This window comes from Danio rerio, chromosome 6 (assembly GCF_052040795.2).
Source record: "Danio rerio strain M-AB ecotype USA chromosome 6, GRCz13ab, whole genome shotgun sequence".
Taxonomy (NCBI): domain Eukaryota; kingdom Metazoa; phylum Chordata; class Actinopteri; order Cypriniformes; family Danionidae; genus Danio; species Danio rerio.
Genome location: NC_141026.1, coordinates 38,271,244 through 38,296,424, shown reverse-complemented (window position 1 = coordinate 38,296,424; position 25,181 = coordinate 38,271,244). Strand labels below are relative to the sequence as shown.

The 25,181-nt window shown below is 35.5% G+C and overlaps 2 protein-coding genes across 11 annotated transcripts in view; one reads left to right on the top strand and one right to left on the bottom strand.

The window, feature by feature from the left end:
• brinp3a.2 (BMP/retinoic acid inducible neural specific 3a, tandem duplicate 2) overlaps positions 1-20,838 on the top strand; it is a 101,019-nt gene extending 80,181 nt beyond the window's left edge. The window contains exon 8 of the transcript XR_015492421.1: positions 19,817-20,838. The gene's annotated coding sequence lies outside the window, so the exon portion shown is untranslated. The remainder of the gene's footprint in view (positions 1-19,816) is intronic.
• LOC147836423 (uncharacterized) overlaps positions 1-25,181 on the bottom strand; it is a 451,022-nt gene that overhangs the window by 141,872 nt on the left and 283,969 nt on the right. The gene's annotated exons all lie outside the window — the stretch shown is intronic.

Below are 25,181 nucleotides of genomic sequence, written 5' to 3'. Positions count from 1 at the left end.
CTTGAAGAAAATAATTTACATTTGGATTGAATTCTGAACATTTTTCTTCAAATAATATCATTCATTCATTCATTCATTTTCTTTCCAGCTTAGTGCCTTTATCAATCCAGGGTCGCCACAGCGGAATGAACTGCCAACTTATCCAGCACGTTTTTACGCAGCGGATGCCCCATTTTATGGAAGGAGAATCTATTGAATCACGCAAGCAATTTGCTAATGTTTGTGCTCTTCAAATGATGAGTATCAGCACCATTTTTACACCTAAAAAGTATGTCTTAAAGTGTGGCTGCAGTTGTTGCTGCCAGAAGGAGACACAGCAACTGAGAGTGCTTGCTGTAAGGGAACGTACCTTTTTCAACATGTATCAATTTATTTGGAATGCCAGAGGAACAAATCATCCTAACATACTGTTTGCCTAGCCATGTTATTTTTAATTTGCTGCTGGAAAGACAACTTGGAGCAAACAACTAGGATGATTCATGCAATACAAGGTCTACCGAACTTCTTTCAACTCTTCATTTTTGTCCTTTGGTTCTTTTCAACGCACTGCAGCTCAGGCTGGGATTTCACTATCTGCATTTTCACCTGCATTATCTGTGGTCCACAAGACACAAATGAAAATAATGAAGATGTTAAACTGGGACAAGTGGGTTTATAGTCCTGACTAGTTCAAGTCTTTCACCTTTGATTGCAGAAGGTTTTTGTATTATGGTCACAAGACAGAGCTCGTGTCTATTTTGCGAATATGCCTACTCTTTGGCAAATAAATAAATATATTTTTGTGTCATTGTGTTTAACGGGTTTAACATTTTTTTTATCAAGTAGACATCACAAATAGCAATTATCTTAGCACTCCCGCATATAAATATCTCGCTTAAACCTTTAGAACACATTAATTCCAGAGTAAATCCGTGGTAAAGTTTATCCAACCAATTTGAGTAGATGGTGAAGTTGTTATCGAGTTTTGTTATGCAATGTTAGGAGACCAGTTTTAACTCATGATTCATTTAATGCAAAGTCAAGTTATTGATTTTCACTATGTATGCAGGCAGCATTTTAATGTTACCAAACTGAGTGTCATTAAATGAATATGCAAAAATGTACTGCACACTTTCCTTATAATAACAGTAAACACAACAAAAGATGACAGCATTGAAAGCATCTTATCATAGTGATGTGCATGTTTGCACAAGCTCTGCAATTTAGCCCTGCAGTCATGTCAGGTCACATATAGCCCTTCATACATTAGATTGCTTTATGATCAGGGCCGGCGCGTCCATAGAGGCGACCTATGTCTAGAGTATAAAGAGGGCGGCATCCGCAACACCCCCCTTACCACCCGCGTCCTCAGTTATGTCCGCGACACCTCCCTCACCACCAGCGTCCTCAGATATATTCGCGCATAGTAGGGATGGGAAGATTAACCGATATGTATCGATACGCGGTCATGCGCGTGCACGATGCGAGTGCATCGGTTGAGCAGCAGAGGATGAATGAAATTTTGGAAGCAAATCGAGATGCATCGGTTTTTGCGAGATGCATCGGTTTTTCCGAGATACAGCTTATTTTTTTAATATAGAATGTATTTTTTATTTATTAACAAGTGTTGTCAACCTGTTTTTGCGCATAATTTAATCGACCTACATAAAGTAAGCCTTAGCAACGGATTTGCGGATGTGTACACTTACACTACAACTCAGTGTATCAGGTGTGCGGATGAAGCTAGTGGTGCGCCCTCAGAAAGCGCGAGAAGCAAAACAAACATTTTATTCCCCACTGAGTTTTAAATCTAAAGTATGGCAACATTATGGATTTAAGGATGGACGACTTGACAGGACAGATGCAATTTGCAAAATGTGCCGCGCATCTATAAAATACGCGGGCAGTACGACTAATCTGATATCTCACTTGAAGCAGCGCCACGGTGTTGTTGTGAAAGCATCTTCCAGTGTTCCTACATCCCCGGCTTTCGCACTGCTTGAACTGTAGCTACCAGCTCCAAAAGTGGTGAGAAAAGCACTGCAAGTTTTTTTTCCATGCGCAAAAGTTTTGTGCGCTCTATGCCAATAACGGATGTTATTGCATTGTTCATCTGCAGGGCAGGAGCAAGCTGAACTGCTGCTCTAGTCAGAGGACGATCACGCCGCCCTCAACCACAATGTGAAAACGAAAGTGACCGGTTATGAAAATGAAGTGACGTGTCGCGGACCTCTATTCTGCCGCCTTATGCGCGGATATAACTGAGGACGCGCGGGTGTCGCGGACCTCTATTCTTCCGCCCTATGCGCGGATATAACTGAGGACGCGCGGGTGTCGCGGACCTCTATTCTTCCGCCCTATGCGCGGATATAACTGAGGACGCGCGGGTGTCGCGGACCTCTATTCTTCCGCCCTATGCGCGGATATAACTGAGGACGCGCGGGTGTCGCGGACCTCTATTCTTCCGCCCTATGCGCGGATATAACTGAGGACGCGCGGGTGTCGCGGACCTCTATTCTGCCACCCTATGCGCGGATATAACTGGGTGTTGCGGACGCCGCCCTCTCTATACTGCCGCACTAGGCGGTTTTAAACACCTCCTCCTGTAAATTTTTATTTAATTATAATAATAATAATAATATTAATAATAATAATGATAAAAATAATAGGTGTCACGGTGGCACAGTGGGTAGTTTGACCACCTCACAGCAAGAAGATTGCTGGTTTGTTATATTTTTATCAGCCTGTTGTTTACAGTGACAGTGATGTTTCAACGCAGCATAACACTGCTAGTTCACCACCTTAAGTTTTGAATAATCAGTGGCAAAATATATCTTTGTAAAACTTGTTTTCATAGTTGAAAAGTTAAATCACAATTCTTGTTGTGCAATGCTCAACCTTTATGTTGAAAGAGTGCAAATATATATATTTAATATATATTGCACTTATACATTCTGTTTATCTTGAAAATACTTAAATAATATGTGCTATATGTTCTAAAATGGCCCTCTACTGTAAACTGACACTCTGGCTCTGAGAGAAAAGCCAGTTTGTAAAAAAAAGTCTTGGTTTTGCTTGGTTAATAAATAATCAAACTCATTCAATGGCACAGCATCCTCTTTCACATAATCTCATAAACTTGATGTAATTAGTTAGTGCTGAATTATCGCATCGTATCGTGATATGGGTGTGAATCGTATCGTGTTGCATCGCAATATGTCATAAATGTATCGCTAATATATCGGATCGTATTCTTTGTATCGAGATGCGTATCGGATCAGCATTATAGCTTAGATGCCCAACCCTAGCGCATAGGCAACAGAATAGAGAGGGCAGGGCAGCGTCAGTGACACCTCCATTAGCACCCGCGTGTCCTCAGTTAAATCCGCGCGTAGGGCGGTAGATTAGAGGTCTGCGACACCCGCGCGTCCTCAGTTATTTCCGCGCATAGGGCGGCAGTATAGAGAGGGCAGCGTCGGCGACACCTTCCTCCCTCCCTCAGCACCCGCGCGTCCTCAGTTATATCCGCGCATAGGGCGGCTGAATAGAGGTCCGCGACACCTCACTTTATTTTCATAACCGGTCACTTTCATTTTCACATTGGGGTTGAGGGCGGCGTGATCGTCCTCTGCCTAGAGCGGCAGTTCAGCTTGCTCCGGCCCTGTTTATGGTTCAAATAAAAATGCCAGTGCCACTTTTAGTTAAAACTAAAAGACAGTTACCGGTTGAGCTATAGCCAAAAATCCATCAAATGGGTAAAAATGATTGATTATGCCAAACATCATTAAATTACAAAGTAAAAATCATGTTCTTTATGGAGCTTAAATAATGAACAAAAAAATCTGAATTTGAATTGTGCTAACAATTGTACAACTGAAATTTAATCAAACTGAAGACTGTCATCTGAAATTTAAGACAACAGATTTTTAAGGCATATTTATAATGCATTTTCGAACTTCAGATTTTTTTTGTTCTGAATTCATAAACTGCAGATATCCAGTTTTCAAGAAATAGGTAAAAATCTCTGTGTTTTTGTGTGGTTATGGCCAAATTAAGATTCAAAATCACCCCAGCGTCAATGAAAACATTTACAACAGTACATAAGGCTTAATTTCAGAGGTTTAATATTCAAGATAAGGAATTTGATAAGAAAAATGATTTTTTTTTAAAATGCCATATAATATTCAGTTTTATTAAATTACAATAATTATTAATTCAATTAAACACAAATCCTAGTTCCTACTGTAAAATATGACCAACCTATATTGAAAGGGACAATCTTCACCACAAAGCTTGCACACTCATGCTTATGAACTTTACCCAAAATACATGCTTTATATACTTTACACAACCTCTCATACATGTTTACAATAACAGTGAAATGCAATTTAGAACGAACTTGCAGGTGTTTTTGTGATAAACAACACGTATATTATGTGTTTTAAACGGAGCTTCAGTACAACTCACCTCTTCTCAATCGCGTTTGCCGGGAACTGAGCGACAGCAGGCGGAACCGGAAAACGACATTTAAAGGGACCACGTACCATTTTCCAAAATACACCAATATATTAAAAACAAACAAAATTAGGATTTTATTAACTCTGAAATATAAACATTTAAAGAACAACTTTGAAAATATGAAATTAAATAAAAATAAATGATGATTAACAAGGAATTTTGAATGAAATTAGTATATATATATATATATATATATATATATATATATATATATATATATATATATATATATATATATATATACCTGTTACAATTAGTTACAATTAGTAATGTGTCCCTTAATTAATTTTAAAGATGATTTTCTCATGTTTATTAAAAAAAAAATTTAACTCTCAGAATCCAGATTTTCAAATAGTCAACCCTTGGCAAACTATTTTTCAATCAAAACATAACATACATCAGTGGAAAAATTACTTGTTTAGCTCATCAGCATACTGTAGACATGATCGATACAGATAATGCATAAATCTCAAGTTTTCTCAAGTTTCCAAGAATTGATTCTTATTAGGGATGGGAAGATTAACCGATATGTATCGATACGCGGTCATGCGCGTGCACGATGCGAGTGCATCGGTAGAGCAGCAGAGGATGAATGAAATTTTGGAAGCAAATCGAGATGCATCGGTTTTTGCGAGATGCATCGGTTTTTCCAAGATACAGCTTATATTTTTAATATAGAATGTATTTTTTTTTATTAGCAAGTGTTGTCAACCTGTTTTTGGTGCATAATTTAATCGACCTACATAAAGTAAGCCTTAGCAACGGATTTGCGGATGTGTACACTTACACTACAACTCAGTGTATCAGGTGTGCGGATGAAGCTAGTGGTGCGCCCTCAGAAAGTGGAGAAGCAAAACAAACATTTGATTCCCCACTGAGTTTTAAATCTAAAGTATGGCAACATCATGGATTTAAGGATGGACGACTTGACAGGACAGATGCAATTTGCAAAATGTGCCGCGCATCTTTTGTAAAATACGCAGGCAGTACGACTAATCTGAAATCTCACTTGAAGCGGCGCCACGGTGTTGCTGTGAAAGCATCTTCCAGTGTTCCTGCATCCCCGGCTTCCTGCACTGCTTCAACTGTAGCTACCAGCTACAAAAGTGGTGAGAAAAGCATTGCAAGTTTTTTTTCCATGCGCAACAGTTTTGTGCGCTCTACGCCAATAACGGATGTTATTGCATTGTTCATCTGCAAAGATATTCAGCCTAGTGTCACGGAGAACGAAGGTTTTAAACACCTCCTCCTGTTAATTTTTATTTAATTATAATAATAATAATTAATTAATAATAATAATGATAAAAATAATGGGTGTCACGGTGGCACAGTGGGTAGTTTGACCACCCTACAGCAAGAAGATTGCTGGTTTGTTATATTTTTATCAGCCTGTTGTTTACAGTGACAGTGATGTTTCAAAGCAGCATAACACTGCTAGTTCACCACCTTAAGTTTTGAATATTCACTGGCAAAATATATCTTTGTAAAACTTGTTTTCATAGTTGAAAAGTTAAATCACAATTCTTGTTGTGCAATGCTCAACCTTTATGTTGAAAGAGTGCAAATATATATATTTTAATATATATTGCACTTATACATTCTGTTTATCTTGAAAATACTTAAATAATATGTGCTATAGGTTCTAAAATGGCCCTCTACTGTAAACTGACACTCTGGCTCTGAGAGAAGAGCCAGTTTGTAAAAAAAAGTCTTGGTTTTGCTTGGATAATAAATAATCAAACTCATTCAATGGCACAGCATCCTCTTTCACATAATCTCATAAACTTGATCTAATTAGTTAGTGCTGAATTATCGCATTGTATCGTGATATGGGTGTGAATCGTATCGTGTTGCATCGCAATATGTCACAAATGTATCGCTAATATATTGGATCGTATTCTTTGTATCGAGATGCGTATCGGATCGGCATTATAGCTTATATGCCCAACCCTAATTCTTATGGCTAATTTTGAGGTCCAGGGTCACATATTAATGCAAATGAAGTTATGATATAATCTTAAATTTTACTAGCTAAAGTGACTACAATATGTATAGCAATATTTCTTCATAAAAGCAGAGGATACTTTTCAAATAATTGTTTAGTCAAAAACATTTTTTTTTTTACAACTGACAATTGTTTGTTGTAGTCTTCCAGCAGCATATAAGAATCTCGTTATAAGAGTTAGTCATGCTTAAAGCTGTTCAAATGTTCCCATGTGGTGAGTCATCAGCATCTCACACTCTCAACCTGTACGTCTGTGTATATTTAGGCAATGTCAACATTAAACCTACAGGCTTACTGGGTGGTGAGAGGGTTCATTATCCTGACATTTTCCTGACACTGATGCTTCTCACTATCTTTTCCACTAAACAAACCAAAACTCAGAGACCATGACTGAAAATGTTTCTCTTTTCTTTTTTTCCAGATTTTTGTTTTTTTTTAATCCAGCAAGTATTTACGCAGTAGATGCCCTTCCAGCCACAACCCATCTCTGGGAAACACACACACACACACACACACACACACACACACACACACACACACACACACACACACACACACACACACACACACACACACACACACGCACACACACACACACACACACTCAGAGGAACGCAGGGAGAACATGGAAACTCCACACAGAAACACCAACTGAGCCGAGGCTCGAACCAGTGACCCAGCGACTTTCTTGCTGTGAGGTGACAGCACTACTTGCGCCACTGCTTCGCCCAATATGTTGATGTACTTCTAAAATATATTTAATTTTGAGTAGGGGGCAGGGCATTCTTTTTGTGCATGACTTTATAGAATATTAAGAATAAGAATTCTGCACTCTAACTGCCAGACTTTTATTTATATTATATTATTTATATTACATTTTCTGGATCTGGCAATCAAAGTGTATTTCCCTTTCTGCTTAGCAACAATAGAAGAGGCCCTAGTAGGGTACAACTCTGCAATACTTTTTGTTTCTATAAACTGTTTGAGGAAATGGACCTCTAACACACTAATTGTTGGTACTTCTAAAATTGTTGCAGACCTCAAGTAAAAGATGAAATCAAAGCAGAATATGTTCAGATCCACTACTTTTTATAACACCTTTTCTACCCCTGTCCTAAGGATGGCTTAGCTAAACTGTGGTATGATCGAGGCATCCACATTTTGATGAATCTTATGAGGAGGACACTCATGTCGTTTGAACAGCTACATATATATATATATATATATATATATATATATATATATATATATATATATATATATATATATATATATATATATATATATATATATACTTCTTTATTTAACCAGATTAAAAAAAAAACACTGAGATAAAGATAGCTCATTTACAATGATGAACTTGCCAAAAGATCCGCAACACACGTCTTGTGAAAAACAATAACAATAAATAAAAAAGTAAAGATAATATAAAAATACAATTTAGTTATTCAGCTATCCCACATTACAAAATGTTAAAAACACATACACTAAGAAATGGACTGTTGTTGCTTGTTATAAATGATAGAGGGAAATAATTTAATTGAGATGAGCTCAGACATTGTAGTTCAGACTGAAGAGTATTCTAGGATGGCAGCATGACTAAAGGCTCGCTTCCCTATTTCAGTTTTAACACGGAAACAGACAAATGATAAGTTTCATTTGAACATCTGGCTTTTTTAACTTATGAAGAAAGGAACATAGGTATAAAGGCGCCAGTCCCAGAAGAGCCTTGTAGACCAGAGTCATCCAGTGGGTGTACCTTCTTACATTCAGAGAAGGCCACTCAGCTTTGGCATACAGCTTACAATGGTGAGTTAGTCTATGAAAGCATGTAACAAACCCCAGGGCACTATGATAAACAGAGTTTAAAGGCTGAAGATATTTGGTTGAGTCAAATTTACCTTTCACATTTTTTTTTTTATACCTACAAGTTAGACACTATATTCAGATACAGCAAGGTGGTCGTTTATCTACACTTTCCTGTTCACCTCTTGAGGCTATTTTGTCAGACAAAAAAGGTCCTAGGGGTCTCATTTCTTTTATCTATGCCAAGTTGTTACAGTCGATAGTGGGTAATATTTGAGACGTAAAATTTAAGTGGAAAAAAGAGTTGGAGTTCTCATTCACAGACGACGAATGGGAAACAATATGTGAGAAAGCTCAGACTTTTTCTATTAATAAACATGCAATTTAATGTGATACAAAGGGTTTACAATACTCCAAACTAGGTATAGTTTATTATACTTAGATTGCACTCTTTTAAAAGCCCCTCCATATGCTGGACTCTCCTACATACTGTATGCTGTGGTCTTGCCCTGAAGAATATTGCAAAGAGGTCTTAGAGATTATAGCATAGTTGTAGGTACTAATGTGCCTAGAGAGACTATATACACTTGATCAACAAATAACTAATTTGAGATTTGTCAAACTAGCCCTACTAGGAGCCATAAAGTTTATAACATCCAACATTGAGTTGGAATGATTCTACAGCAACTTCTATTTCCATGTGGATTAAAGAAGTGTCATCTTATATGCCTTTGGAAAAAGTTGCATTTTGTGTTTTTGTGGTTTATTTGTGGCACTACAGGTTGAGGTTTGGATATGTATAGGACAGTATGTGTGGGGATGAAAGATCAATTTACAATATTTTGTATTTTGTTGTACTTTGTGTTAAACTTGGAAAAACCAAATAAACATCCTGTTTAAAAAAAAAAAAAAGAACATTGTGGCTGAAGGATTCAAACTGACATCAACAGAGAAGGACCAACACTACAAATGTAGAAGCAAATCAACTTGTAGTGGATTGACTTTCACAGATTAATTAGTCATTTAAAGAATGACAATGTTTGCTAGCAAAATAAACATTGTATTAGGGATGCTCTGACCAGGATTTTTGCAGACGATGCCGAGTACTGATTCCTTGTCATGGTGATCAGCCGATACCAAATTCCGATTCGGAAGCTTCAAGCTTTATAACACATTAAGCACATTTTCCCCTTAAAGTCTGAACCTGAAGGAAAGATCTCACCTTACCAAATAAATTAATTAAGAATGATGCATATAATTCTTTAAACTCATCCCTTATAATAATTTAGGTGTGAATATGTCATGGCCAGAAGCAGCTTTACAGAAAACAATTCATTCATTTATTTTGTTTCAGCTTAGGCTATACAGTATATCATATACGGAGCATTTGTTTGTCTTCCTCTTCTGGTAAACTCATAAACAAACACTAGCGATCGTTTCATGAGATCGGCCAGGGGTGCGTTTCCGAAATCCATCGTCAGCCAACTAAGGTCGCAAGTTGTGGTGTTACAAGCATAGTTTGTTGATTTGGTGTTTCCCAAATCCGTCGTTCCAACGAACATTTGCAAACTGCTCCGCAAACTTTTATACTTGCAACCCTGTACACCTCTGGAGCTGTAAGAAACATAGTTCCTGACTGTGTTTTATTGCCAACCAAATAACACATTGGGGGATTGGCATCCCCTATGCCCTATTCATTTAAAATATTTTTAACATTTACACTTGGAATGTTTTTTTAAGCATTAAAGTCATCTCTGTTAGGTGTAATTTGCTTTCAAATAATTTTTAGAGTTCAGTTTTAGTGATCTTCATGTTTACAATCGTGCTCCCTTGAAAGTGCACTTTGAAAACATTGATGCCGTTTGAAACACAGTCGTGGCCAGGGCCGGAGCAAGCTGAACTGCCGCTTTAGGCAAAGGAAGGTCACGCCGCCCTCAATCCCAACCCTCTTTATTCTGCCGCCCTAGACGCGTATATAACTGAGGGTGCGGGTGATGAGGATAGTGTTGGGGTCACCGCCCTCTCTATTCTACCGCACTAGACGCGGATATAACTGAGGGCGCAGGTGGTAAGGGTGGTGTTGCGGACGCCGCCCTCTATTCTGCTGCCCTAGGCGGCCACCTAGGTCGCCTCTATAGACGCGCCAGCCCTGGTCGTGGCTCATAGTGAAAGCTACAAGTGACCTATTATTTAAAAGTGGAATTATTAAAAGCATATCCAAAGCTTGTGAAAACAAAAAAAAACATTACATACATTAATTCTTTTAATTTATAGTGGGTTATTTATTAAGTATCTGTACTGTATTTGACATGGGCCTGCTGGTTAGAACATTTCTGCAGTGGTTCACGTGTCAAGTTGTAAAGGTAACTTAAAAAAAAAAAAAGAATTAAATAAACAATATCCTACTTAATAATATTAATAATAATAATAATAATAATAATAATAATAATAATAATAATAATATAACAAATATTATTAATAATCATCATTAATATTATTAATATTATTATTAAAATATAATTTGTTTTTCATTTCCTAATAAATTTTAAATGTAATTTCTTAATAAATAGCCTCATTATTTATTTATTTATTTATATATGAAATTAGAAAATGTGTTTGCTTTTGTAAGTGATTTTATGGTTTAGAATATAATATGTAATGTTCTCAATAATATTTGTAAATGAAGCACAGACCTTATATGTGCCTTTAATTTTCATTAATATGGAAAGCGAGTGCAAGTTTTTACCAAAACTAATATTGGATTTTTTTTTTTTTTTTTTTTTTTTTAAATATGTGTGCGTGTAAAAAAATATAATTTGCACAACAGAATTATGGGGTTCTTCTCTAACAACCCCATCCCATTTAGAGTCTCATTATGGGCAATTTACATTGTAACTAACGTGGTTCAAACAATAGATCTGCGACAGAGAAACTAGGGGTTTTGGGAAACACTCGTCACTACATTGTTCATTTCCCAAACGTTGCATCATACTATGATAGTTCATCTGTGAGTTACATCGTTGTTTGGGTACATACCCCAAATTAGCGTCATAGAGTCATAAAATGTGATTCTCGGCCGATACCGATCCCTACACCGTATATTTTAATTTCACAAACTTTAAATAACAAAAAAAACTCAAGCTGCATGAACTCAAGCTGATAAACCTGATCATGTTTTCTGTCATGATTTGAGAATCACATCTTGTGTTTGACTGGAAACAAAATTAGCGCGCTGTCTGTACAAAGTAAACAAGCTCAATTTGCCTATTTGATTAGTGACCTAGAAAGAGTGCAGATTCAGAAACTCCTATTCATGACTTTGTTAGCAGGGATTCAAAATCTGAAAAGCTCACTGCAGTGTGATCTAAGTAGTTGTCTCACATTGATTAATTAAACAAAAATCTCTGCTTGACATTGATGATATGAGAAAAATGCATGAGGTAAATGTTGCAATTCATGTCAAGAACAAAAAAGGCTTTGCTGACAGTTTTTATAAATGGAAGTGTAGTTAGTATGTCTTCAATGTTCATGCATTCACAATTATAACACATTTAACTTGAGACAATTTTATAAAATGTCAAAATTTAATGGCTTTGTTTTTGTTCTTGCTGTCACAGCCCACATTTCCTGTTGATGCTTTACAGCCTGTGCTGAATATGGAAATGTTTTTGTTTTTTCTTCCCCTTTCTTTTTTTCCTTGAATGCAATGCACAAACATTCATCACCCGGGTTCTGATTTCACATTCTCTTTGTATGTGTCTCTATGTGTGTGACATATTTAGTCTCTCTTGAGAGCTCTGCAATAGAGTCCAAATGGAAGAGATGGTTTGATAGCCCCTGGTGGGTGCAGAACTATGACATCTCAGTATGGAGGAGAACATACTAGGACTTTTACGCAATATATTAAAGCTGTGCAACCCGGTAATGTATGCAGAGTCTGGTGCTAAATTATGCCAACAAGAATACTTATTATAGGTGTAGCCCATATTTTTGGTTATGTTTCATGGTCGGCAGGAACAAATTATTAAAAGTGCCTGTCACAAGTGTTGGAATTTTGTTTGTAGAAGTGACATCTCAGACAAATCTCATTTCAAAGGAAAAATATGCTGATTTAAATCAGGACATGAGACCTGTATCAATTACAAGCACCATGGATAAAACTGTACAATGGCCAGGCTTGTTAAAACCAAAAGGGATGGCAAAACTGAATAAAAGATTTGGCATGTGAAGTCATGCATTTGTGTTATGTGGTAGAGAAAATGATAGATGAACAATCTATATGAAACATGGTAGATGAAACATCTTTGATGGACATTTAAAATTACTACATGTTGATGGAATACTGAATACTGAATACTAGGGATGTAACGGTATCAGAATTTCACGGTACGGTAATACCTCGGTATGAATGTCACGGTACGGTATTTATTGAATCATTTACAGGAAAAAAAAAACTTTTGAAAATACTCCAAAAAAGTGCCAAAAGTGTCAATGACATACAAATTAGCCATCTATCTGTAAGCTTTGAAACAGGAACTTCAATTTTAATAACAAAAAATTATTAAACCATGTAAAAAAAATAAAGTTTCAATTTAGTATTGTTAAAAACTCATCACATTTAACATTTAATCACTCACTTAGATAGAGATGGGTTTAAAGGAAAATTATCATATAACTATAATCTGGTAAAAGCTGGTATCTCTGGGTATTTACAATGTCCCCTGCAACAGAAAAAAACCCTCTCATTTGGGACTGAGGATTCTGGGACAAGAGAGATATGACTTGGCCCATGTTGACAGCAGTGGGTGACGTTGTGCATTGTCTTTCCCCCACTTGAGAAGACAAACCATGAGTGAGATAGAGGTCTCTTTACTGTAAAAGTCAATATCTGCATCAATCTGAACAGTGTGCTGTGTTTCTGCAGTCCCCATGACTGTTATTAGTCGTATTCCCCAACTTGCAGGCACGTGCACACATAGGGCTTAACCTGTGCAGTGTACATGCCCTTTTTAGTCTTGGATAGAAAATGCCCTTCCAAAACGATCAAAAGTGCCCCCGCGACGCGACACAACCTCCGTCCAGTCCAGCCCTTCAGTAGGCGCGCGATAACACCTCTCTTGAGTATGCGCGCTCAACCCCCCCTCGGCGCTTTACAATACGCGCGCCACAACACAGCTGATCAGAACGCGCGCGACGACAACACCCGCTTTAGGTTCGATCATTTCCATCTTTTTTTCATCTCCGCTACTAGCAGCACACTCCATTTCCGCATTACTGGATCTGTAGCGACAACAGACCGCAAAGGATTATGGCCACGCCGGGGCTGATGGGAAATGAAGTTTCAGCTACCTCCCGTTCGCTTCATTCGCCTGAGCAAATTTTCTCAGAAGACCTATAGTTTTACCGAGTCATGCGACTTCGGTAATATCGAAAAAATTTAATATTGCGGTATGACGGTATTTACAATACCGTTACATCCCTACTGAATACTGATGGAACTGTGTAAGCAACAAAAGACTAAACTTTGTTGTGACTTAAAAAAAAATAGAATGGGCAAAAATATGATGAACAATTGACCTTTTTAAATATATTACATAAAAACTGCATGTTTTTATATATAAAATGGCAAACATTATCTGGAGAAAACACTAACAAAGTGTGACATTCTTAATTTCTGAATTTAAAAACTAGTGTATACCTAAGAATCTTGTACTGTAGATACAGTTAAAACACTTTACAATAATAAGTTCAATTTATCTGCATTAGCTGATATGAACTTACTTCTATAGCATGTCTGAATCTTATAATGTCAAGTATGTCCTATACATTTTGTCCTATTGTGTTATGTGTTTAAATGTCAGAAAAACACACATACACTCTCAGAAATAAAGGTACAACATCTGTCACTGGAGTGGTACCTTTTCAAAAGATCCCACTCTTGTGTCTGTGAGGTACACATTTGTACTTTTTAGGTACTAATATGTACTTTCAAGGACCTGTTAGGAACAAAAATGTACCTTAACCTTCAAATGATACCAGCCCAATAACTGATTTGGTACCTGTATTTCTAAGTGTGTAGTGTAGACCTATTTCTCATCTAAAATGCTTGTTGAAGAACAGACTATACAAAAAAAAAAAAAAAAAAAAAAAAAAAATATATATATATATATATATATATATATATATATATATATATATATATATATATATATATATATATATATATATATATATATATAAATATATATATATATATATATATATATATATATATATATATATATATATATATATATATATATATATATATATATATTCATATATATATATTTTTTATGTAAAGAGTTGAGAAAAAGCATGTGTTTCAGTGTATTTTATCCATTTTCATCCATCCAATTCAAGATTAATCTATATTTCATTTATCCAGACAAACACAAAATCCAGCGTCATTTTACAGTACATTTGATTAAGCTCTTTAATATCTGAATGCTACAGTTAGTTAAAAATAGAAAAGAAAATGAACAAGGGAAGTTACACTTCTAAATATAAACATTAGTAGTAACCATAGTAACTCAGTGACAGTTGATATACCCTTTATTCCTGTGAGAACACCTGAGCTTAAACAGGGAGCCAACAAAGCAATATGATTGGTTAAATAGTAGTCTAGTTACAAAATTAGCATTGAATCAACAGAAAGTGGTCATCAAAAAATACAGTGTTAACTAAAGTGTAATTTTTAGAGCAACATTTTAAACTGAATGGACCAAACAGATACACCCATTCTAAATTCATATCATTGGCTGTGGTAACAATTTTATAGAAGACCACTCAAACAAACAAGCAAGCAATCTTAGGAACGTGACCGAAACAGGGTCAAAATATTAAAGCTTCTATGGATAAGCTCATCATTGTACATTACTCTGTGATAAGATTATGGCAATGTGCCATTAGTTGGTAGTACAAAAAGCATGCAGGAGCTTTTGAGAGGATACAAAAGAAAGCCTTGAAAATAATCAAGAGGAACTGAGTGCATCTCCCTGATTTGCAGGCTCAGAGAGAGAAAACCATTGTGACACTGACAATAACAGAGATGATCCTCTTCACAGCCTTCCACAAACCAAAAATGACAGAAACAAACAACCTGGCTAGACAAGGGAAAATAGTTTTCACAACCCCTGGGTATCATGGTTTCATTTTTTTTCATTTTCATTGTAATAGTTTATTTGTGCTTAATGTTATTTTAATGTTAGTTTTGTTAGTTTTAATGTTATGAATCATATATAAATAAATAACTATTATCTAAAACAAAATCTAATATAGATAAGTCTAATACCACATAGAACAAACTAAAAATTGTTCTAAACTTAAAAACAGATAACATACTGTAGCAATTATAATAAAACTAATACTAGAATAAACACATTGCAAATTATGTCCTTATTACATATCCAATGTACTTGCTATAGTAACTACAATTTGTAACTATGCATAATTGCATACACACTTATTCACACACATACACTACAGTCAATATTTTTTCAAGTTAATGTAAGGAGTGCTTCATTGTATTTTATTACACCCAGGCTCATTATTATACCCCTATATACATTTCTGGAGATCGCCAAATATGTCCCAGTAGGTACATTTTTTTAGCAGTTTTTGTTTTCGTGAACCCACCAGAGGCCGATGTATACATTTTTTTCAGATCTCAAATTTCTCTCGCGGGTGCCATCCGCACTTGCTGTTCTCACATAAATACACCAGGGGCCACTGTCGACTAGGGATGTCTAGATCCAATCACGTGATTAGAAATCAGGCCCGAGCACACAGTTTCAGACTCGATCGGAATCGGACGTTACCTCCTGATCAGGACTTGAATACATATTTATATACAGTATATTCTCATTATGTTTTAACACATCTATAGTTTTGCAGTTGCACAGAGTTAAGATCTCTTTCTTGACTTTACACAGAAACAGCAACGCATGCGGCATGATATCACTTTGTTGAGACGCTATTAGTTAAATGCTGGCAAAGTAGAACATGTAAGCAGCTAGAAACAGAAAGCATGAGTATATCTGCGGCCTGGAGGTATTATAAAGCTTATGACGACAACATTGCCATAGCAAACTGTGAAATAAGTACATTTGGGATTGCAAGAGATGGAAAGGAAAAGGCTACATTTAACACAACAAACAGAGTTGTTGAATGTTAAAATAAGGTGATATAAATAAAAAATAAGGAGCATCCTGGATCTGTTTCTTCGCTCTTGTTTATTGTTTTTTATCTATTATAGAAGTATTGGATCGGGTTTCGGTACATACTCAAAATCAAATGACTCAGACTCTAGGGCAAAAAAACCTGATTGCACTGATTGACCCGAACACCCCCTTCCTACTATAGTAGACCCCCTTCCCTAGCTACTATACTAACTATTATTTGTAACTATGCATAATCACAGATAAGTACCTCTAAAACTAGCCCGCATTCTAACCCTAACCATTTAGACAAATTACTAGCATTACAGCGAGGGATTGTTGTTGTTTTAGAGTTAAGTTATTGATAACATATATATATATATATATATATATTATCCAACACGGAAGAAAGTTGTCCCTCATACAAAAAGGTTTTTGAGACTCTCCATGTTTGATTCTGTTTTTATATATTCAATTATGTCGTGAAACTGTTGAAAATGCAATATCATACGCGTAGCAGTGCAATATGGCTGTATATCGGCACTGGTGGGAGGCGTGTGTTGGCACGAGGCCGCAGGCCAAATCATAAGCTGACAGTTAAACAGCTGAACAAGCATCTTTTAAACTTTAGATCTGTAGAGTCTGATTTTGCTGGCTGTATGTGGGCGGAGTAATACACAAAGGGTAAAGAGGCTGTACGGGTGCTGATATTACTTAAATATATCATGGCTATCATCCGATCAGATTCGAGAACCAGACAGAACTGTTGTATAAATATATATATATATATATATATATATATATATATATATATATATATATATATATATATATATATATATATATATATATATATATATATATATATATACATATATATTATTGACATATTTCTTTCAGAGTAACAACTGCATTCTGACAGCGAACTGCAGCTGTATGGCAGGGTATGTGAATGTACATTTTTACATTTCATTCTAAGTATTCAGTGTCCGCAGTTTAATTAAAGATATTTAATTGCTTTTGCTGAAATCATTGCTGCAATGAAAAACAAGTAATGTGTATGATTCTGCATAGCACAAACTTACCTGACATAAACTGAGAACTGCAGAGTCGAGCATTTTTAATTAGGTCCTCATTCCATTCAGCTGATGATGATGGCTGTTAGCCAATGACATCTGCGGTTGGCATTAAAAGCAGTGTGGCGTACGGTAAAATTTAGGTTTTCTATTTAATTTTTAAATTTAGGTTTTCTAACTGGCCTTTTTTTTCAACCAGTATGCACGGTTGAGCCCGCGTGACGTCATGTGTAACGTAGGTTGGTAATTCCCCTATAGGAAGTACTTGCAATCAATTATTCAGTAGTTAAATTAATGATTTAACTTGAAACCTTAAAATAAAATCCAACCAAGGGCAGGCTTAGTGATTCAGGGGCCCATAGTTTATTTATTTATTTATTTATTTTTCTATGTAGATTCTTTATTTTTTTGTAAATAAATTGCATGCTAACATATATATTGAAGTGGAACCTTTATCCTTTTAAGGCTAAATGAAATACTAAAAATTCACAAATAAAAAACAAACTATGTACAGTTAAATAGCCATATTTGTGATCCGATTTTAACATTTGCATGTTTAATACAGAAGGAACATTCCACTATAGGCTGTTCATGCGACCTCTAAATATGGGGCCACTGAAATTTTATTATTATTATTTTTTTATAATTGTTAGTTAAGAAAATGTTATGGTTAAATTTAAAGGTGGTATTACTCATTCACATTGACTTTTAAGACTATATTGTTGCTAAAATCATATATTTATTGCACTTTATACAGTATCTAGTACATTTTTTTCTGTAAAATTGTGTGGTTTTAGATTTTCTTCATGATATAACATATTTTTACATCGCCCTCTTCTTTAAATTAAGTACTTCAAAGTTTTAAATGTTTCAGTATGTTCAAATTGTATATTCCAGCATGAGTCAAAACAACTAAACAAATGTAGCAGTTAACATTTCACAGTAATATCTACAGTAAAATGAGAGAGAGAGAGCAAAAGGTGACAGTTTTGTTTTTCTTTTGAGTGGGTAAAAGGAAAATCACTAAATGCTGTGGTGATTTCTGAAGTTGTTTTTCTCTGCTTTTCTGTGTTAATTTGGTCACAAAGCAGAAAAACATCTTCAGTGGATACATTCAGACTGTGAATGACTTACTTACAGCCATCTCTGCAAATTAAGCTGAAACTAAAGTACCTTAACATCAACTTGAATCTTAATGAAAACGAATGCATCTTAACAACCCTGTGAAGCTGCAGGTATATGCAACAGCAACAAAGCAAAGCCCAGCTAAATCATCCAGTATGATGAGTGATTGGCAAGTTGAATAAATCAGACTTGCTGCCCGAAAGAAAAGAGAGAGAAAAAAATCTTTTTGATGTGTCCACCTGGGTGATCAAGGTCTATGCGCTATAAGAAACTGCTTGACTTTCATCACAGGAGGATTGATCCCTCCTGAGTGCATGATCTGGGTCCCGAGTCAGGTTTCACAAAGTCATCTAGAGGGAACTTTAAATATATACAGACTCTAAAGGATTGAAAATTGGTTGATTTTTGTTGGCTTGAAACATAGCAATGCATTCACAATTGACTTTAATGTCAAGTGCTTGTGACGCTCAAGACAAATGATGCTCTCAGATGAACTGAAGAATATAAGGTTTCCACTTATACAGACGAAGGTCTGTGACTTAAAAAAAACCTAACCATCAATAAATTAACCTCTGTTCTGATTCAAAATTATGTAGAATTATTTTCCAGTTATCCTTTGTTTATTTTCAGAACTATTGGAAACCTGCAAACATAAGTTATAGCTATAGGCCAAAACACAATCTGCGTGCACAGAAATCTAGATTCTCACAGATTTTCAGATCATCATTGAGTCTATTTAAGTAGTTGTGTATACAGTAAACTTGTGTAAAATTATATTTCTTCAGTTTTTTAATTAATTTAAGTAATATTACTGACTAATATGAAAATGTTCATATGATTTCCTGACAATGCTGTTTGTAAAGTAATTTCTGTTTTTAGTAGATATATGGTAGATATGTTAAATGAGAGACTTTGCCAAATAAATGGATCTAATTGGATTTGCATTGTAAACATTAAAGGAATGTTTAAAATGTATACTTATACAGTAGGTCCATTAAAACAACACTCTTTATTATTTTATTTTATTTTGTTTTATTTTATTTTATTGGCAAATTGTACAACTCCCCTAGAGTTCAATTTCACCATCGCTGAATTTACTTAATCTTCAGAGGCCTCATGTACGAAGACTTGCGTGGAAATCTTACTAAAACATTGCGTACGCACGAAGCTGTAAATGTGCGTACGCAGAAAAAAATTCAGATGTATGAAACACTGCGTACGCCGAATCTCACGCATATTCTTTTGTACATCTGAATGAACGTGAAACTGAGCGCAACATGCACGAGCACAAAACCCCTCCCTGCCTCCTCCCCCGTATGAATATGCTAATGACTATGCTAATGGCAAAACCCAACGAAAAAGCAACAGCAAAATCAAGCAAAAAGAGAAACTTTGAACAGAATGTGAAATGGAGGTGCTGCTTTCGGAGGTAGACCGGAGAAAAGCGGTGTTATTTGCAAGTTTGTTCTCCGGAATTAACAACAAAAGAAAAAAATAGAGTGGGAGAGTTTAGCTGATACGGTTAACACAGTTGGGTCTGAACATCGCACTGAGTGCATTTAAAAAAGAAATAGTGTGGTTTATAACAGAAAAATGTTGCGATACCCTTAGCGGTCTCAGTGGCGCATCTCATAAGAAGCATAAGATCATGTACAGACATATTCGAGCGTAAACTCGGCTCGAATCCAGCGTCTGATAAATTCTTTCTTCTTTTTTCCCCCGCTACATATAAGATTTTGCCCACTATTTATCAAGAGAAAGACAAGTAGGAATCATCAATAAGTTTGTGCATCATATTTTATTTGCACATTTATTGAATGGAAATGTTTCTGATTCACGCATGCAAATTCATCTTCAGATAGTGTCTTTATAGCAATGTGCGTGCAGTAGATAGCTCAGATTACATTGGGAAAACAGGCGACTGCTGCAATTTGCGCTTTAATGTTTAGCTGGTCAACTGTATGGTATGGAAATCTTACATACCTACTATATGAACCCGTCTCATACAGCTGCCATTGCAAGGATCAGACACTTTGTAGAGAAGAATTTAACACAACTGCCTCTAGGAGTCGCCAATGGAAATAAAACAGACACGCACAAAAAATGTGCGTACGCCTGCCAGAAAGCTGCCATAGACCTGCGCACATTCCCACGTTCAGTTCATTGTTAGTAAATCCAAACGTGAGCGATTCTGAGCGTGAAACCTGGCGTACGCAAAGTTTTTGTGCGTACGCAGCGTTGATACATGAGGCCCCAGGTCTTGTAGGAAGTCTTTTAGGTTAGCTTATCTTAGCTTAGCATAAATAATTAAATTAGAGAAGACAATTAGCCTTCCAGCACAAAAATATTAATAATAAAACTACATAATTTAATACATGTTACTTTTTATTTTATATTAGTAAAGTCAAATGATTAATCATAATTAATCACATCCAAAATAAGACTTTACATATTTGTATTCATTTGTACATGTATTTACATAATGTATGCTTTCTCATTGTGTATAAGTACAATGTGTAAATAAACGAAAATAAAAATTATAATACAAAACAAAAAATATTTACACTTACTTTTTACAGCACTGATTTATTTATTTATTTACTCTTTTTTTTTTTTTATTTAAGCAAGATGCTAATCCGATTCAATGATTTATACTAAGTTACAGTATGTGCTCCTTCCAGAGAAGATCAGCTGAATGGATTCAAAAATAGCTATATTTCCATTAACCTATTTTTATGGGCATTTTGGATTTGCGCATAAAAAATAGCTGACGGAAATGCTGATGCACATCAAAAATGTACAGTTAAGTTTGAAATTGTTAACCTTAATTATTAATTACCTCTAGAACTCTCAAGATCGATTGTGCTTTGCATCTGACACCTTTGAACACCACAATGTTGCTTGTCGGCATTGACTTCTGAGATTTATTAAACATAGAAAAGATTAACGCAGATTCTCCTACCTCAATAAATTCAATTTTTACTCTTGATATTTGATGCCAGTTAATCAAAAAGTGACATTTTTTGTTCGTTTTGTCTGTGTAAATGGAAACGCTGCTTTATTCACTTCTTTTTTTTTTTTTTTTTGATATTACAGTTTTGAGCATGAATTTAATTCATATTTTTGGATGGAAACATAGCTAATGACAAAACTCAACTCTGGGTAACTTGTAAAATGATCCAAACAAAGTACAGTATTTCTTTAAAGGAACATGTACGGAACATTCCCCTTCTCTTAACATGTTTCTGTTTTAATGTATGGAGAACATAAATGCAGACACTTTAGATACATACAATATTTTATGTGCCAATATGGTTTTGCATATAAACACAGAAATGAAAATTAGCATTCAGTATGTATTTTATTTGGAACGACGATCACCTGAAGGAGTGAACTCTTCTTTATATTGAGTCTGCATATTTATTACACCACTTTCATCTTCTGTAGTCAATTTAAAAACTAACAACAGACGATGCCATAAGATTTATTTTAATTTTGGGTTTATTGTCCCTGATGCAATTTAGGATTGGGATTTTGTGTGACATGTTTGAAAAGTGCACAAATGCCTTTTCAGACAGCCAATTAATTTTTGATTTCAGTAGGGCAAACTTTTGGCTTAGACCCAAGCATGACTTTGTCCATAATTAACTCAGCCCTAAGCATGAACAGGGTTGTTTTGAATGTGGAATTTAAGTAGCCTTGCTTTTTCCAGGCTCCCTTTGGTTGTTTGGCAAAGGGGCTCACAGAAAATACATTTTTGTATTGTTAAACTAGGATTTGCTTAAAGTCTAGCGTAATGCAGGAGAATGTTTAACACTTCAGGATGGAGAGCTGTTAAAGTCTAGGTTTTTGTTAAATATACAGGGTGGGACATTTAAATGGATACACCTTGATAAACTTGTAGGGAATTTCACAAGAAAAACAATAGTGTGCTTGGTTTTAAACAAAACTTTATTATTTCATAAGTTATTTACAAGCCCCAGCACATATACTAATGTGCCACAAACAGGGAGTTAATATCACCAACCATTCCCATTTTATTAAGGTGTATCCATATAAATGGCCAACCCCTTGTATATATTTTAAGAGAGTTTACCTAAGAATGTCCTCATCATTTACTTATATTTACTCAACTGACTTTACTTCTCCTGTTGAAAAAACTGAAAGCTGGAAAAAAGCACCCATTGATATCCATAATTGGAACAAACATATCATAGATATCAATGGTTGCTTTTTTCAAAGTTCCTCAGTATATTTTCCTTTGTGCTTAGTAGAAGAAAGAAACTTAAACAGGGTTGGAACAAGTGAAAAATAATTAAACCGTAGCAGGATTTTCATTCTTTTGGGTGAACTATCCCCTTAAAACATCACCTTTGATAAAGATTTTTATATAGGCCAGGCTTGTAAGTCTAACGTAGGCCACTTGACCTTTAAGGCTGTTAACATTGCTTTTAAAATGATAAGCTCTGTATTTAAGATGTGTTCTTCTTCACACACTGATCCGTTTTTGGTAAAAGAGACCAAAAGGATTAAAGGTATGAAGACCCTGATGGTATCAGGCATTTATCACCGCCAAAAGCCTTGTTGTTTGCTTTCATAGACACATTCAAAGGATTACATAATCGTCCTTGCTCTCAGCATATAACAGAAATCGGGACTGTGGTAACACTTTATATTAATGTACCCTATTAGATATTCTGTTGACCCTTAGTAACTTTGCAAGTAAATATGAACTACTAGTAATTGCAGTATAACTGTTTAATATTAACTACAGTTAAAAAAAAAAAAAAAAAAAATCTATATATATATATATATATATATATATATATATATATATATATTTTTTTTTTTTTTTTTTTTTTATTTTTTTTTTTACTGTGAATTGTTGTGTGGGTTGTGTGACGTTTGGTTGTGTGATGCGCTGCGAGTTATTGACCTGACAACGCGACATGATTTCAGCCACACTGCTCAACCTCCAGGGCAAATAATCTTTGGCTAAACCACACCCAAAAACTGCAATACAAAAGATTACAAGTTCATACAGTCCACGCGCATACACCGGAACACCTACACTGACCTGTCATCACATCTGTTTTGTGTTACCTTTGATTATCTGGACTATTTATACAACCATTTCACCACAGTTTGTCATCGCGTCGTTTGTCTTTCTTGTTCCCAGTTCCCAGTAAGTCTGATATTCCAAGTTGTTGTTCCTGACCTTGTTCTAGTATTTTGCCTTAGTTTAGTTTGTGTGTTATTTGTGTCTGTTTTCTAACTAGGTTTAGTTGTTTGAGTTTGTCTGAGCCTCGTCTCTGATTTAGTTTCTGGTTTTGTCGTTTATTTGTTACTTTGTATTATTATCACCTTGTTTGTTGCACTGTAAATAAATAATCTGCACTTGGATCCGCACCTTTTTGTTTTTGTTCTTGTTTGGATCACGCTAAAACGTGACAGTTTTTTTCTTTCTTTCTTTTTTTTTGTTCGATATTATAAGCACTGCTCTGTTTAAGCCCTAGCCATAGTAGTCATACTAATAGCAGTCTTATTTCCATCTGTTTCAAGCAACGAATATTTGAAATTACATATCAACAGAAAAAAACCGAGATGTGATCACAATCTGAGCGCTTGCGATCAATATACTTCACCTGCAGCTGTATTTCAGTCATTTATAAGCCTCATGTCCACGTAAGAGCTACAATTCACTGTTGTTTTTGCCAGTCTTTTAGTGATTTGGTCATTGGTGACAATGTTATACCGGGTTAGTGTCTGCTTTTATACTTGGTGTCGGATTAATATTTGCTGGTAGGGAAAATCTATTTGTTCACTTCTGCTATTTATACTTTGATTTGCATTTCAATTTATTTATTTATTTCACTTAACTGCAAATTAGAATAGAAACTGGATAAGCACAAAAACATACTGACATTTATAGGTACTGTCTTGGATCAGTGATGCTAATATTTGGCACAAATTCATAAATTTCCTCTTTCTGGCTGTTCTTTCTATGCATAAATTATGTAGAAGCACATGCACATTTCCTCGTTGGTTAGTAACGCTATATTTCATTGCCCAACAATTAATCTATCAGGCTTTTGGGCAAAAAAAAGAGAAATCATGGGTTACTTTGTTATTATACGATCATTTTTAAATGTCACTTCTCCTGCTGTGCATGAACTAAGCTGTTGAATGGTCAGCCTATGAGGCGGCTAGGCTAACCTAGCTTCAATTTTAATTAAATTATTTTCTAATCGGTTACATGGCGAATTCACACCTGCAATGCATACAGCAGTCCTTTTTTGTCTGGCTTTCTCAGATATCTTACCTGTTCGCCAAAAATGACTAATTATATCCCTGGCAATGTCTGGGTGAAGGTGGGGCTTAGCGAAGGGTCAATTGACCCAGCCTGGCCTAATAAAAGCCCTGGATCGCACTGGCCTGAAAGTGGAAATGCAGCTATTGATTAAAAATGCATGT